The 13,324-nt window shown below is 45.9% G+C and overlaps 1 long non-coding RNA gene across 1 annotated transcript; it reads right to left on the reverse strand.

The window, feature by feature from the left end:
* Positions 1–440: 440 nt before the first annotated feature.
* Positions 441–833, reverse strand: LOC117141923. Its single transcript, XR_004459516.1, has 2 exons — positions 722–833; positions 441–663 (listed from the first exon to the last, which is right to left on the reverse strand). It is a non-coding gene; the product is annotated as an uncharacterized LOC117141923 (long non-coding RNA).
* Between the last annotated feature and the right edge of the window lie 12,491 nt (positions 834–13,324).

The following is a 13,324-nucleotide window of genomic DNA, read 5'->3' on the forward strand; positions in this document are numbered from 1 at the left end:
AATGATCTAAAGAATTTTAATATTGCCTTACCATAGCTGTGGTCTGTGGCAGCGACGTCGACGACGCCTGCTTAGGCGCCATAGATGTCGTGACGAAAATTTTTATTATATATTTTTTTTAATTTTTTCCGTTGCAAACCCTGTGGTAGTAGTTGGGTAATACCCGTGATCGGACGACATTTACCGTTTCTCGGCTTAGCTGTATTTAGCTGTTAGTCGTGAGTCGGCGGTGGCGACTCGCAACGCCAGCCAGGCGACGTCGTCGACGCTAGGTAGGCGCCGGAGTCGTCGCGCAGAACTGCCGAATTGATATACATGCTTATATGTATGTGTATGTATGTATTATATGTGTGTTTGTATATATGTATTTTTTTTTTGTACGTTTTGTATGTATGTTCACATCAGCTACTGTAATGTAAGCGAACTATTCGACCGATATGAATTCGGCACCTCACACTGCCATATAGAGGATAGCGTGTGAACAAATAGAACACGGCTAACGAATACACTTGCTGATTGAACATTTCGTTGCGGATGGGCATAGGCGCCTGTTTCATCCGTGAGCCTAGGTGGCCCTTTGTTGATCGTTGCGAGTGGGCATAGGCGCCTGTTTCACTCGGGAACCTAGTTGGTTCTTATGCGATGCACTTAACTTGTATACATCTGTATTTTCGATATCTATTATACTTTCACTTTGCCATTTATCACTTCCAATGCTTACTTTGCTAATAATATTATTCCAATCTGCATTGCGTGGGGTCTTCGTCCTCGGCTCTTCTTCTAGTCCAATGACGAGTCCGACTGCGCCAGTTACCGGTCGTGGGTTAGGGTAACTGTTTCATAGTAGTATTGGTTATGGAATGTTTAAACTGTTCTAATTAAACATGTCTTCGTTGGTTGAAGTGAACAAAGCGAATGTTTTTTGATAGTGATAATTGTGCTGCTCACAGGCAGCTCTTATATATATATGTGTGTGTTTTGCTACATAGTTCCGCAAGTAGATCGCTCTGTCCCTGTCTGGCATACTTCTGTAAGTTGTGTATGTTGGTGCTGCTCAGAGTCCCGGTTGATGGCATAGGCGTAGTACGGGAAGTCTGCAGGGGAACACTGAAAGTGGTAACTCGCGCCATGCAGACGCCTCTTTTTATTTTTCTGATGCGCGGCAGACAACCGTTAGAGTTTCTGCCGAACGTAGTCTGGTCGCGGGTAGGAGCGGGGGGTGAAGTAGATGTCTGTACGAAAACGAGAAGCATACAGAAAAATGCGGTGTGCAAAAGTATTGGTGTATGCGGACTAGAACAACTGTCATAATTGTGTTGGTATTGTATGTAAAGTCAAGAACTACGCATAATTCTGATTTTGTGAAGAAGAGATCAGGCAGTCAGTTTTCGATCGTTGCGCATAACAGACATGCCTCGCTCAAGCGCCAGAAAACGTCGCGCGAACCATAACGAGAGTAGTGAAGAGGAAGAAGGGCATCCTGATGACACTTCGACAAATATAATAACCATATAACAATTTGGTATTTCATATTTAAATAAATAATATTGCCAAAAAGCTGGAAGTGCAAACGATAAGGTTGCCTATAAAATCCATAAATTGGGCCCCAAAAGACATGAATAAAAGACATAACTCAAAAATGTGTCTTATCATTTAAACATTGTATAAGTTAACATAAGTTACTCCTCTCACACTCCTCACAGTAGATCACTTAACGCGAAGCCGAACGGTTGTGTGTCAAGTGAGCAGCTAAAGTGATGTTAATACGGTTAAGGGTCAGTGAACGGCTAATAATATAAAATAAATATTTAATCCGAAAGCGAAAGAGACGCTCTATGCGATGCAAGATCGCTCAAATTAATATTGTAATTCTTTGTCTTCAAAATTTAAAAAAACTATACTTAAATAATTAAATAATAAAAATATGGGCCAGAACGACACTAGCGCTCAGCGTCAGGGCGAGCAAGACGAACGCCGGCTCTCAATTCAACGTAACAACGCGTAGGTTATGTCTTGGAGAAAAAATGCTTATAACGCGGAACTCCCACGGGAATTGCTCTGGGGGGTTTTAAGGGGGGAATGGCAGCTGTCGGCGCCGGGTTAGTGTGTGTGTTGCGCCGGAATGTCAGGAAGAAGACGGTGATGACTGCCAGTAGCAGGAACAGTATGTAGAGGGCTGTGGTGTGTCGCGTTGTTTGGCGGTGGGAGTTCAGGATTCTGTTATACGTGTTGACGTGTGTACGGCTTCAAGGTGTAGTCTTGCCAGGCTGAGTACTGCTATTTTAGTGTTTTTTATTAGTTTTTGTAAAGGGGCCAAAAAGAAGTCAAATTTTTCTGCAGTGACATCTACAGTATCATCGTATTCGATGCCGTTTATAGATAGTGTGCAGTTAAAGTATTTTATTATAGCTGACCCGTTTATTAAGGTATGGCTATCGTTTACGCTTTTAATAGAGATATTTTTTGCATTAAAACTGAATATGTAGCCTTTTTCCGCCTCAAATATGTTTGTTATATAACATATGTAGGGATGTTGTCGTTATCGCATATGTATATGTTATTTATGTTTAGACATTTTACTCTTAGGGTATAGATTTAACTATTGTTATTATTTTTAATATATCTAGGGGTTACAATAAAGTGGGTGTTATTTATTGGTAGGGGAATTATTGTCGCAATTCTGTATTCTTCTTTCTTAAATATATGTATTTTGAATCGTAATAGGTAGTATCTAATTTTATAAGGTCGTACAATTGTTCGTCTGATTGGACATATACATTTTGGTTTTGAAATAAGTTAGTTATAAAAAAAAAAAACCTAAAGCATAAATTCTATAACATACCCTACGGAGTGGTATTTTGCGCTGCATACTTTTACCAAGAACGAATTCTGTAGCATACCTTGTTGTTTCACATGCGTGAATTAATAAGAAATAATTATTTTTTTTTGCACAGAGCCTTCGTTTAAAAAAAAAAAGATATTTTTTTGTTTAGCTATTGAGCTTTTTCAATAGCTGTTGTGAATAATAAAAAGCCGAAGAAAGTTTGTTTATATTACGACACTGTTTATTTTGCGAATTGTTTAAGGCAGCTAGGGCCGACAAAGAGCTATATCGAATGCACAAGTTTAGTCTTTTCCGAAACACGAAGAATTGGCAATTGGCGGAACAGACAGCCGAAATGCAGCGCCCAAGCGTAACGTAGGTAGATACAAAAAGAAGAAGGAATGAGCGCCGTACAGATAAATGCGTGCGAGAACAGCGGTTTGCACTATGGGCATCGCAACTGCTACCACTGACTAATTTGGCTTACAATATTAAAGAATATGAGATTAGTCTACTGCACAGTTTTGGCGGCAGCATGACCCAACATCCTCCCCCCATTGGAAGCTTGGCTTCCAACAGAGTCCTCAAGGGGAAGCAGACAAAGCTTGTTCACTGCCTTATTACTCCAGACGCGGTCCTCAATTCTGCAACTCGAGCAACGCCATCTCTGTCAGGAATCAACTGCATGACTCTCGCCAAAGGCCATCTCATTGGGGGTAGATTCTCGTCCTTAACAAGAACGACGTTGTCCACGGCTACGCCAGGCTTTGGGATGCGCCATTTGGAACGCTGCTGGAGCAACGTCAAGTACTCTTCCTTCCATCGCGACCAAAATATTTGCTGAAGAAAGGAGATCCGCTGCCAAGAGTCTTAGAGCTTAGGCCCGTTATATCTGGCTCGTCAAACGACGAAGGCGGACCACCATTGAGAAAATGCACCGGAGTGAGGACATCCAGATCGGCAGAGTTCTCTGAAATGGGAACTAGAGGTCTGGAGTTAATAACTGCCGAGATGTGGCACACCAGCGTCCTCAGCTCGTCGAAGGTCAGAACCTCCCTACACACAGCGCGGTAGAAATGATGTTTGGCCGTTTTCACCGCTGCTTCCCAAAGTCCACCGAAATGGGGCGACCGTGGAGGGATGAACCGCCAGACAATCGACTCCGAAAGGCAAAAATTCTGAACGGAGCCTTGATGCTCGCTGCTGAGAAATAACCTTCGAAGTTCCAGAAGTTCATTTTTGGCGCCGAAAAAGTTGGTGGCGTTGTCTGACCAAATTTGCTTCGGCTTCCGCCGGGTGCATATGATCCTCTTGAGTCCGCACAGAAACGCAACTGTCGAGAGATCCTTGATCAGCTCCAGGTGCAGTGCCTTGGTTTCAAAGCATATAAATACGCAGACGTAGCATTTAACCGCGGGTTTGTTGCGACTATCCGACTTGTGAAAGAAGGGTCCACAGAAGTCTATACCAGCAACCTCAAAAGCGTGAGATCATCCAAGCGCTCCTTGGGAAGGTCCGCCATTATGTGCTCTGTCAGACGCGGCTTAATCCGAAAACATCTAATGCTCCCCCCAATAGGCCAATATTGGGATCGAATTGCACCCAGAAGAGCTTGAGGTCCGGCATGAAGATTGCTTTCATGGTTTTTTTTTTTTTAATTCGTTTATTGAATCCTTATGGTAAACTATATACAATAAAATATAATAATATTTTGGAGGGCAAATCCAGGACTCCCCGCGGTATGGCCGTGAAGCATTGCTTCGCGAGGACGATCAGGATTTGCTCACTCGTGGACCCTCCTGGCTCTCTCGGCTCTTCTGAGCTCGGTGGTTATCGCTGCGGCGAAGCTGTTGACCGCTTGCCATTCCGCCTCCCCCTGCAGCATGAATGGGACTAGGTTGTCCGCATTCAGTCTGCCGCCAAGTACGGTTTCCAAAGAGCTCCGTTCCCTAGCGTATTTAACGCACGAGAAGAGAACGTGCTCAGCTGTTTCGCTCCGACCACCTCCGCACCATGGACAGTCATCCGCATCCTCGTGTCCGAAGCGCTTCAGGTAGCTGCGAAAGCAACCGTGCCCGCTGATCAGCTGCGTTAGGTGGAACGTAATATCGCCATGCTTCCGCTCTAGCCACGGCTTGAGGTTGGGTATCAGCTGCTGCGTCCAGCGACCCTTAGGCTCGTTGGTCCACCTGTGCTGCCATGTCTCCAGGGTGTGCTGCCTTGCTTCAGCTCGTATTGCTTTCTTGGCGCCGGGGGAGAGTCTTCGACCGTGGGTTTGGTTGAAGACCACTTCGTTTTCCTGCGCTAACAGGTCCAGAGGCGGTATCCCGGCGATCACCAATGCCGCCGCGTTGGACACTGTTCTGAAGGCGCAGCAGACACGTAGGGCCGAAAGTCTGTGGGTAGCATTTAGGCCCTGGGCGTAGCTTTCGGTACCAAGCGCTTTTGCCCACACCGGGGCGGCATATAGCATGGTCGCTCGGGTGACGCTCGTCAGCAGCCTTCTGCTCGCCTGTTTTGGGCCTCGGGAGTTCAACATTATGTTTGATAGCGCCCGATTTACTCCTGCTGCTTTCGAGCTAGCGTAGGCAAGGTGTTCTCGGAACGAAAGCCTGGTGTCAATCATGACTCCCAGGTACTTGATTGCCCGAGAGGAGGACACCTTGGTACAGCCTACTTCGACGGTGGCCGTCTCAGGACAGCCTAAGTCTTCTCCGGCGCCAGATCTAGCCCCATTGAAATGAGCCAATGTTCAATGGCCCTGATGATTTGGTTACAGCTTTCTTCGGCCTTGCTGGGATACTTGTCGACAACGAGCAAGGTCACGTCGTCCGCGAAGCCTACGATCTCGCTCCTCCCGACCAGCGGTAGGCGAAGTATCCCGTCGTACATGGTGTTCCACAGAAGCGGGCCGAGGACCGAGCCTTGCGGGACTCCACCGGTGACCTGGTGCCTGAAGACGCCTTCTGACGACTCGCACAGTAGGACCCGATCAGAAAAATAGCTGCGGATGATCCTGATTAGTGCTTCTAGGATCCGGTCCCATCTCGCTGTGTTGAAGGCGTTCCTGATGTCTAGAGTGACCATGAGGCAGTACTCTTTGCTACGCCCCTTCCATCTGGTGCCCTCGATTGCCTGGGCCGCTACTTCGACCACCTTGTTGACTTCGTCGATGGTGGACCGCACTTTCCTGAAGCCAATCTGGAATCTCTAGCCGAATGCACACCAGTTTCTCCAGGAGCTTGCCAGTTCCATCGATGAGGCATATCGGTCGGAACGATGAAGGCTCCTCGGGTGGCTTCCCTGGTTTTGGGAGGAGGAACAGCTTTTGTATCTTCCAGCTACTGGAAAAGACGCCTTCATGCTGGCACTTGGTGAAAGCCTCCGCAAACGATCTCCTCCCTGGTCTTCTGTGGTTGGGTCGGCGGGACGTAACCCATCCATCAAAGGAAATAGATTTTCCGCTCCACTGAGAAGCATCTCTGGGTCCAGGAGTTAGGGAGTCCTTGTATATGCCTTCTTTTTTTTTTTTTTTTAAACTTATTGCGTTATTTATTGGATCTTCTCTTTTTGTGAGACTAACAATAATTATTCAAATCTTATTATATAACTTATATTAATTACAATGTGAAATAATTGTATTAGTTAGAGACGGCCCTAGGATTTCTTTGCTGGGCTGGAGAATCTTTGCGCTTCAGTCGGCTCTGACTGTAGACTCGCGAAAGCGACTTCGCGAGAGGATTTTCGTGTTCGGCGAGCTTTGCTTGATGTTTACTTTTTTTCATCTGAATTTCGTCATTGACAAGGTTTATGTGGAGGTCCCTATGGATGCTTTCGCTGCGTAGGTACCATGGTGCCCCAGTGATAGTTCGCAGAATCGTGGACCGAGCTCGCTGTATGATTTCAATGTTGGTTTTTGAAGCGTTTCCCCATAGTTCACAGCCGTATGTCCAGATGGGTTTCAGCACGGTATTGTAGAGGAGTACTTTGTATTCCAGACTAAGGGGAGAGTTGTAATTAATAAGCCAGTGAAGATTGGCTGCTTTAAGCTTCATATGAGTCCTCTTAGATTCTATATGTCGCCGCCAGGTGAGGCGTCTATCTAGGTGAACGCCGAAATATGTTACAACGTCTGCTTGTGGGATAAATGTATTGTTCAGGGTACAGGGTGGGCAGGTTTGTCTGTACAGTGTGAAGGTTACGTGTCTGCTTTTGGTCTCGTTTATCTTAATGCGCCAGTCCGCAAACCATCTTTCCACTATTTTAAGATGGCAGGCAAGTTGCTCTGTTGCCTTTGCTGGGCATCTAGATCGGCTAAGTATTGCGGTATCGTCAGCAAACGTAGAGGTTGTGAGCTGATAGTTTGTAGGCATGTCTGCTGTGAATAGGGTGTAAAGAACGGGGCCCAGTACACTACCTTGGGGGACTCCAGCATTGATAACGCGGTCGTGTGAAGTCGAACTGTTACACCTGGTTGAGAACACTCTTTTGAAGAGATAAGATTCGTACACTTTGTGCGTGTTCTGGGGAAGCAGTTTTGTTATCTTGTACATTAGTCCTTCCAGCCAGACTCGGTCAAATGCTTGTGCAACATCTAAGAATATAGCTGAACAGTATTCCCGGTGCTCAAAAGCGGTACGAATTTCGTTTTTGATGCGATTGACCTGTTCGATCGTTTCGTGATTTTTGCGAAAGCCAAACTGATGCGATGGTACTGTATTTCGCCTTCTTAAGTAGGGAGTTAGTTGTTTTAAAAATGCGGTGGGAGTTCTATGATCATTTTTGGTGCCACCAAGTCATGTCCAGGTGATTTTTTGGGATTAAGATCTTTTATGATAGATGCTATCTCACTTTGGCTGAATGTTACTGGATTTATAGGGGGCAAGCTTTTAGTTACTACAGGGAGGACAAATGAGTTGCTAGCAGGATTTGGTTGGAATACTTTCTGAAGGTGATCGGCGAACGCATTAGCTCTATCTTCGTCGCTGCGTATCCAGCTTCCAAAGGGACCTCGCAGTGGAACGACTGTTTCTGCCGGTGGCTGTATGCTTTTGTGTGCTTTCCACAAAGGGTTCCTTTTGCTGGTGGGCGATAGTTGTTTGATATATAGATGCTGGGCGTTGGCTTCCTCAAGCTTAAGTGCCCTGGTTAGTTTAAGTGTTGCTATTTTTAGATGTTCTTTAGCCGTTGGGGATCTATGATTCTGCCATTCTCTTCTTAGTCTTCGTTTTTCAAGTACTAGCTGTTCGATTTCACGATTTGTCTTGCTATGATTTGTCATTTTGTGTGTGTCTGGAGGTTTAGAGGCCTTGGCTGCAGCAACAAGTGTTTCCTCTATCGATTTGACCAGGCGATCAACATCCTCGTCGGTGAATACTGTTTGAGTTGGTTCCATGTGAGTACAAACATATTTCGCGTACCTTGCCCAGTTGGTCCTGTTGCCTGTCAGCCTGTAGGGCCGCTCAGTTATATGTGGTCGGTGCCAGAGAGTAAGTAGAACTGGAGAGTGATCAGATGATAGTTCTGCAAGTGACTCGGCCGTAATATTATTTCTTGGAATCTTTCTTGTTATTGCGAAGTCAATGAGATCCGGTAGCTTATTTGGATCTGCTGGCCAGTATGTAGGCCTACCCGGAGTCACATAATCGAGCTTGTTTCGCGGGTTAATGAGCGCGTTGTATAGTTGTTTGCCCTTTGGGTTCAGAAGACGTGATCCCCAGTGCGTATGCTTGGCATTGTAGTTACCGGCCGCTATGAATCGCTCACCGAGTGAGTTGAAAAATTCCGAGAATTGGTCCTCAGAAACTACAAAACGAGGTGGGCAGTAGACTGCGGCCAGAGTGACGGGGCCGCTGCTGGATTGCATGCTTATGGAAGTGGATTGCAGGTAGTCCATTTCAGTTCTGTTGTAAAGGTGGTGTTTGATGCGACTTCTGATAAGTATACCAGTGCCCCATGGGCTTTGCCGTCCGGATGGTTTGTGGCGTAGAATAAGTATCCTGGGATATGGAAGTTGTGCTTGTCTGTTAGATGTGTCTCGGAGAGGAGCATGACGTCAATATTTTTTTCGAATAAGAACTGGGCAAGTTCGTTTTTATGCCGTGAAACGCCATTCGCGTTCCACTTAGATATTTGAAGTGGAGACATTATATTGATTTGGATGACAGAAGAAGCTGTATCAGCATATTTTGGTTTCGCATAAGCTCTTGCATTGTGGTTTGCATGAATGTCATAAACTCTTTTAGGGTTTGCTGGAGTGAGATCATCATCGTTTCAATGCCAGTTGATATATGCTGCGTTTGTTCGTTCAAGGTAGTTATTTTCTGTTCTTCCCGAGTAGAAGTCGACTTTTGTGTTAGCGGATTCACGGATTTAATTCCCGATTTTATGGCACTAGCGAAGGAAACGCTAGGACTGGTACGATGTGTAGGGGGGGGGTGCAGTGTAGGACGGGCCAGATTGTGGCGGAGTGTGAGCGATGTGGGTGGTCTGAGCGCGTATTGATTCTCCGAGTTTGTTAAGGCGGTTCTTTAGTTCCTTGTATACTACACAGCCACGCCAGTTCGCTGTGTGACTTTCACCGCAGTTGCTGCACATTTTAACAGATATGTCTTCCTTGTTCTTATGGCAGTTCGCTGTGCTATGAGCTTCACTACAGACTACGCAGATAGATTTCAGCGTACAGTACGCCTTAGTGTGGCCATATTCTTGGCAGTTAGTGCACTGCACTGGGCGATTGCGCTTGTGTGGCTCTTCCACTGTGATACGCCGATGCAGTAGGAGCTGTAACTTGTAGATTGGATGAACTTCATTTTTTTTCAGTGTCTGGCGCTCTGGCTCCAACTCGATTTTTAACATTGGTTGTGGTTCCTTATTTTTGTTTAATATGTTCATGACCATTTTTGCACTAAAGTTCTTTTCCTTGAGCGCTTCTACGATTTCAGTGGTCGAAACAGTTGCCTCAATCCCTTTGAGAACTACCTGTAGGCCCCTTGCGCTTTTTAGTTGGTATGTATAAAAGTTTTTTCCTGCTTCATCCAAGAATTTGGTTAGTAGACGATGGCTATCCTCGGTTTCAGTTTGAACCTTTGTTTCATTTATGTTCCCTTTTCTTAAGGGTATTACGTAAAATGAGTTTTCTCCTATAAGTGTGGCTATTTTGTTCACTAATGCACTTGAGCTTTTTTCGCGAATGTATATTGGAGGAGGCTTGACCTTCTTAGGTGACTTTGCCGGTTGTATACTTTCATCAGTAGAATTTGCCAGCAGCTCAAATCTGTTGGTGTTTTCTGGCGTTTTGTTAGTGAGCATGTTAGCATTGTCGCGTGTAATTTTTGATTTGTTTTCTGTTTGTTGACTTTTGTAATTTTGAGGGCTAAGTTTTCTTTTTATTGTTATGTAGCGATCCATTCCAGTCTGTATGGTGGACCCGGCGTTCTTGTTTACGTTTTGGCTTGCTGATAGCGCAGCAGAACCGTTAAATTGTGTTTTTGTTTTGATCGCTGGCTCAGTAGGAGCAAATGCTTGCGTCGACGAAATTGAGCGAGCTGACGATACCGTTCCAGTTGTTGTTGTGATTGCAGTTGCAGTGGTTGTTGTTGTCACAGTACTAGTCCCCGTAGGTAAGCGTAAAGAAATTTCGCAAGTGTTTGTAGATTGGGGGTTTTGTGACAGTAGTGAGGGAGAGCAAGAACGCGCTCTTTCTTGAGTTGTTGGCAATGGTAAACTTGTCGGGTTATGGGTGATTGACCGCTCGCTGTCTGCAGAAGTCGCGGAGACATAAGAGAAGTACGCGTTGTTTCGTTGCAATGAGAGCCGGCGATCGTCTTGCTCGCGTTGTCGCTGAACGCGAGTGTCTCTCTGGCTCATAGTGTAAAACTACTTGATTATACTATTTCAAACACAGAATATGTATTCGAGCGATGGTGCATCGCACAGAGCGTCTCTTTCGCTTTCGATTTATTTGTTTGTATTATATTAATAACCATTCACTTCACTAAAAACAACCGATTTTATACGGAGCTCGATGAAAACACGTCTTCACACGTCAGCGACCATATACGGTTATATGCCTTCTTGACCACCACCTTGTAGGCACTTCCCCATGGGTCGCTGTCAGCAGAATCGCGTAGGTCGAGGTAGCATTTCCGCTCTCCCGTATGACTAGCTTGAGTGCCTTTCTGTGGGCTCTATACTCGAATTGTCATTCGGCAAAAGACTCCGCAGCTCAGAGCGTTGATAGCGACGTCTGGCGGAGAGGCAATCTCGACGAGCCGGCTCTATCTCCTGGGGCCCTTTGTAGACTTTGCGTCCTGCTCGTTTGCATACTGAAGTCGCACGCGGCCTTCAAGTGACTCATCAGCGCGACTGCCCTCAGCTCAGCTTCTTCTCTGCTCAATGAGGGTAGGAACTGCTCTCGGAATAACTGCGTGTCCAGGGTGTCCGTTTTGTATTTCATCCTGGCTTGGGCTGCTGACTGGGCTTGGGTCGAGGAAGGGCCTCCCAGGTCACAAATGATGGCGAAATGTCAGTATATCCCTCGCTGAGTCTCCACGTCGCGTACCTGTACGACGTGCCGCTAGTGAATGTGAGGTCGCGAATGCCTCGAGCACTATCCTGCCTGCGTTGGTAGTTGAACTGCCCCAGCTCTCTGACTATGCGTTGAAGTCGCCAGCTATGAGAACCAGGGTGCGGCCTCTAGCATCCGATGCCAGTCTGTCTATGCCAGTTTTCTTTGCTGGGGCTCCAGTTCCTTGATCAGTCATTGGAACCATCCTAACCTCAGCTTGTCACGCTTGATCAGCGGATCAGCCCCTGCGTTTGTCGGAGGCTCTTGACTGCCACCACTGCTGCTGGGATGCTGCTGTGTTCGCGCGAGTTATCTCCCAACGTAGGTCCGGGAGTTTGAGTAGTGAAGATTTGGTGGTATTGATCCTAAGAGAAACGTCCGTTGGAGTTGAGTTTGAAATTCTGAATGAATGTTTTATTTCTTTCTCCTCATTTTTATAGTTTTGGTTTGGTACATTTATGCTTATTCTAATATGCTGATTGACAGAAAAGTATAAGTGGAACGGATGCGGTTCTGTGTTGTCAAGTGACCCGTTGTTTGAGTCGATTCAACATTTCCAATGGTAATCGATCAAAGACTCAGCATGGTCAGACTCATCAAGTGGTCGCCGATGCAACATATCGGATGTTAAGGTGATACTATACTAAGGGAGCCGCAAAAGAGTACAACAAAGTATTTCTTGGTCCCCCTTTAGACCTCTGGTTGTCGAAGCGGCTTTGGTGGGGGACCGCCGAGGGTGAATGCTGAGGCGGTAACTCCTTTCCCCTCAGACTGAACTACCGACAATAGCGGGGATATAGTTGCTGCTACCGTAGCAGGTGAAGCGATGGTGGGTGTGAAGCCTGTGGTGTAGTCTCTGGTGTGAAAATTGTTGTCTTCTTTGGGAACCAGGCCACGACGAATACTACTTCTTTAGTATCGAGTAAGTTGTTGTTGTATGGATCGTGGTTCCCCACTGTACCATGCTGATCTGTATTTTCGTTTCCAGATCCTCCATCCTCAGCTCGTGTATTCCCAGCTCCTGTGTTGTCCTGTTTCTCTTAATCGTCTCTACCCGAGGAATGTCCAACTTCAACTCTGCTGTCCCAAGCCTATCTACCGCTTCGCACTGTACGTTGTTTACCATTGCCTTGCAATGGGTGAATTTTAAAAGGGCTGATCCATTCAATGTTTTGTCGACTCCGCAATCCGTCTGTAGCTTGACATTTCCTCCATTGAAAATTGCGATGTAGCCGGCCTCTGCAGTGATCTAACTAAGTCTCTCGTTGCTGGCTCATCTACAATCTCCCCAAACGTCCTCTCTATCCCATCTACTATTTGCTTATATTCTTGCAACCTTACGATGTGGATATAGTTTTGGTACGTTTGTATCACCCTTGCCGTCCCCATTTCTATCTGAGCCTATGGTTCGTTCCCCTTCAAGGGTATTATTTCGAACCTGCTTTCTTCGGCCACGGCAATAGAGCACCTGTAAATAAAATGTTATTCATTTGGTTTGTTAATTCGTCGGATCTTCTCCTTGTGAAATTTCTGCGGTTTGGTTGTTGTTATTGTTGGGTCATTATCTTCCAACACCCTGTGTTTAGAGAACCTAGGAGTGAGTTTATCTCTCCGATATTGTGTTCCCAATCTGCACCGGGTCTGGTTCCTGTCTATCTATGTTAGCTGCCTCAATTCTCTTTACTTTTTGACCCTCTACCCTTTCCTGTACCTTTGGGTACACATCGTCCTGAAACGCATTGATTTTCTATAAATAATCGTGTTCATTATTGCATGTCATGTTATTTAGGAAATTCTGCGTTCTGCCTGTAAAGAGTTCTTGAGGTGTCAGCTTTGTTGCTGAATGAATGTCGTTGTTGTATGTTATTAACGCTCTACTCAGTATCTCCTCGTGTCTGAGCTCTAACTTCCCTGCCTTCCTGCTCTCCATA

This window comes from Drosophila mauritiana, chromosome 3L (genome assembly GCF_004382145.1).
Source record: "Drosophila mauritiana strain mau12 chromosome 3L, ASM438214v1, whole genome shotgun sequence".
In the NCBI taxonomy this organism is placed as follows: domain Eukaryota; kingdom Metazoa; phylum Arthropoda; class Insecta; order Diptera; family Drosophilidae; genus Drosophila; species Drosophila mauritiana.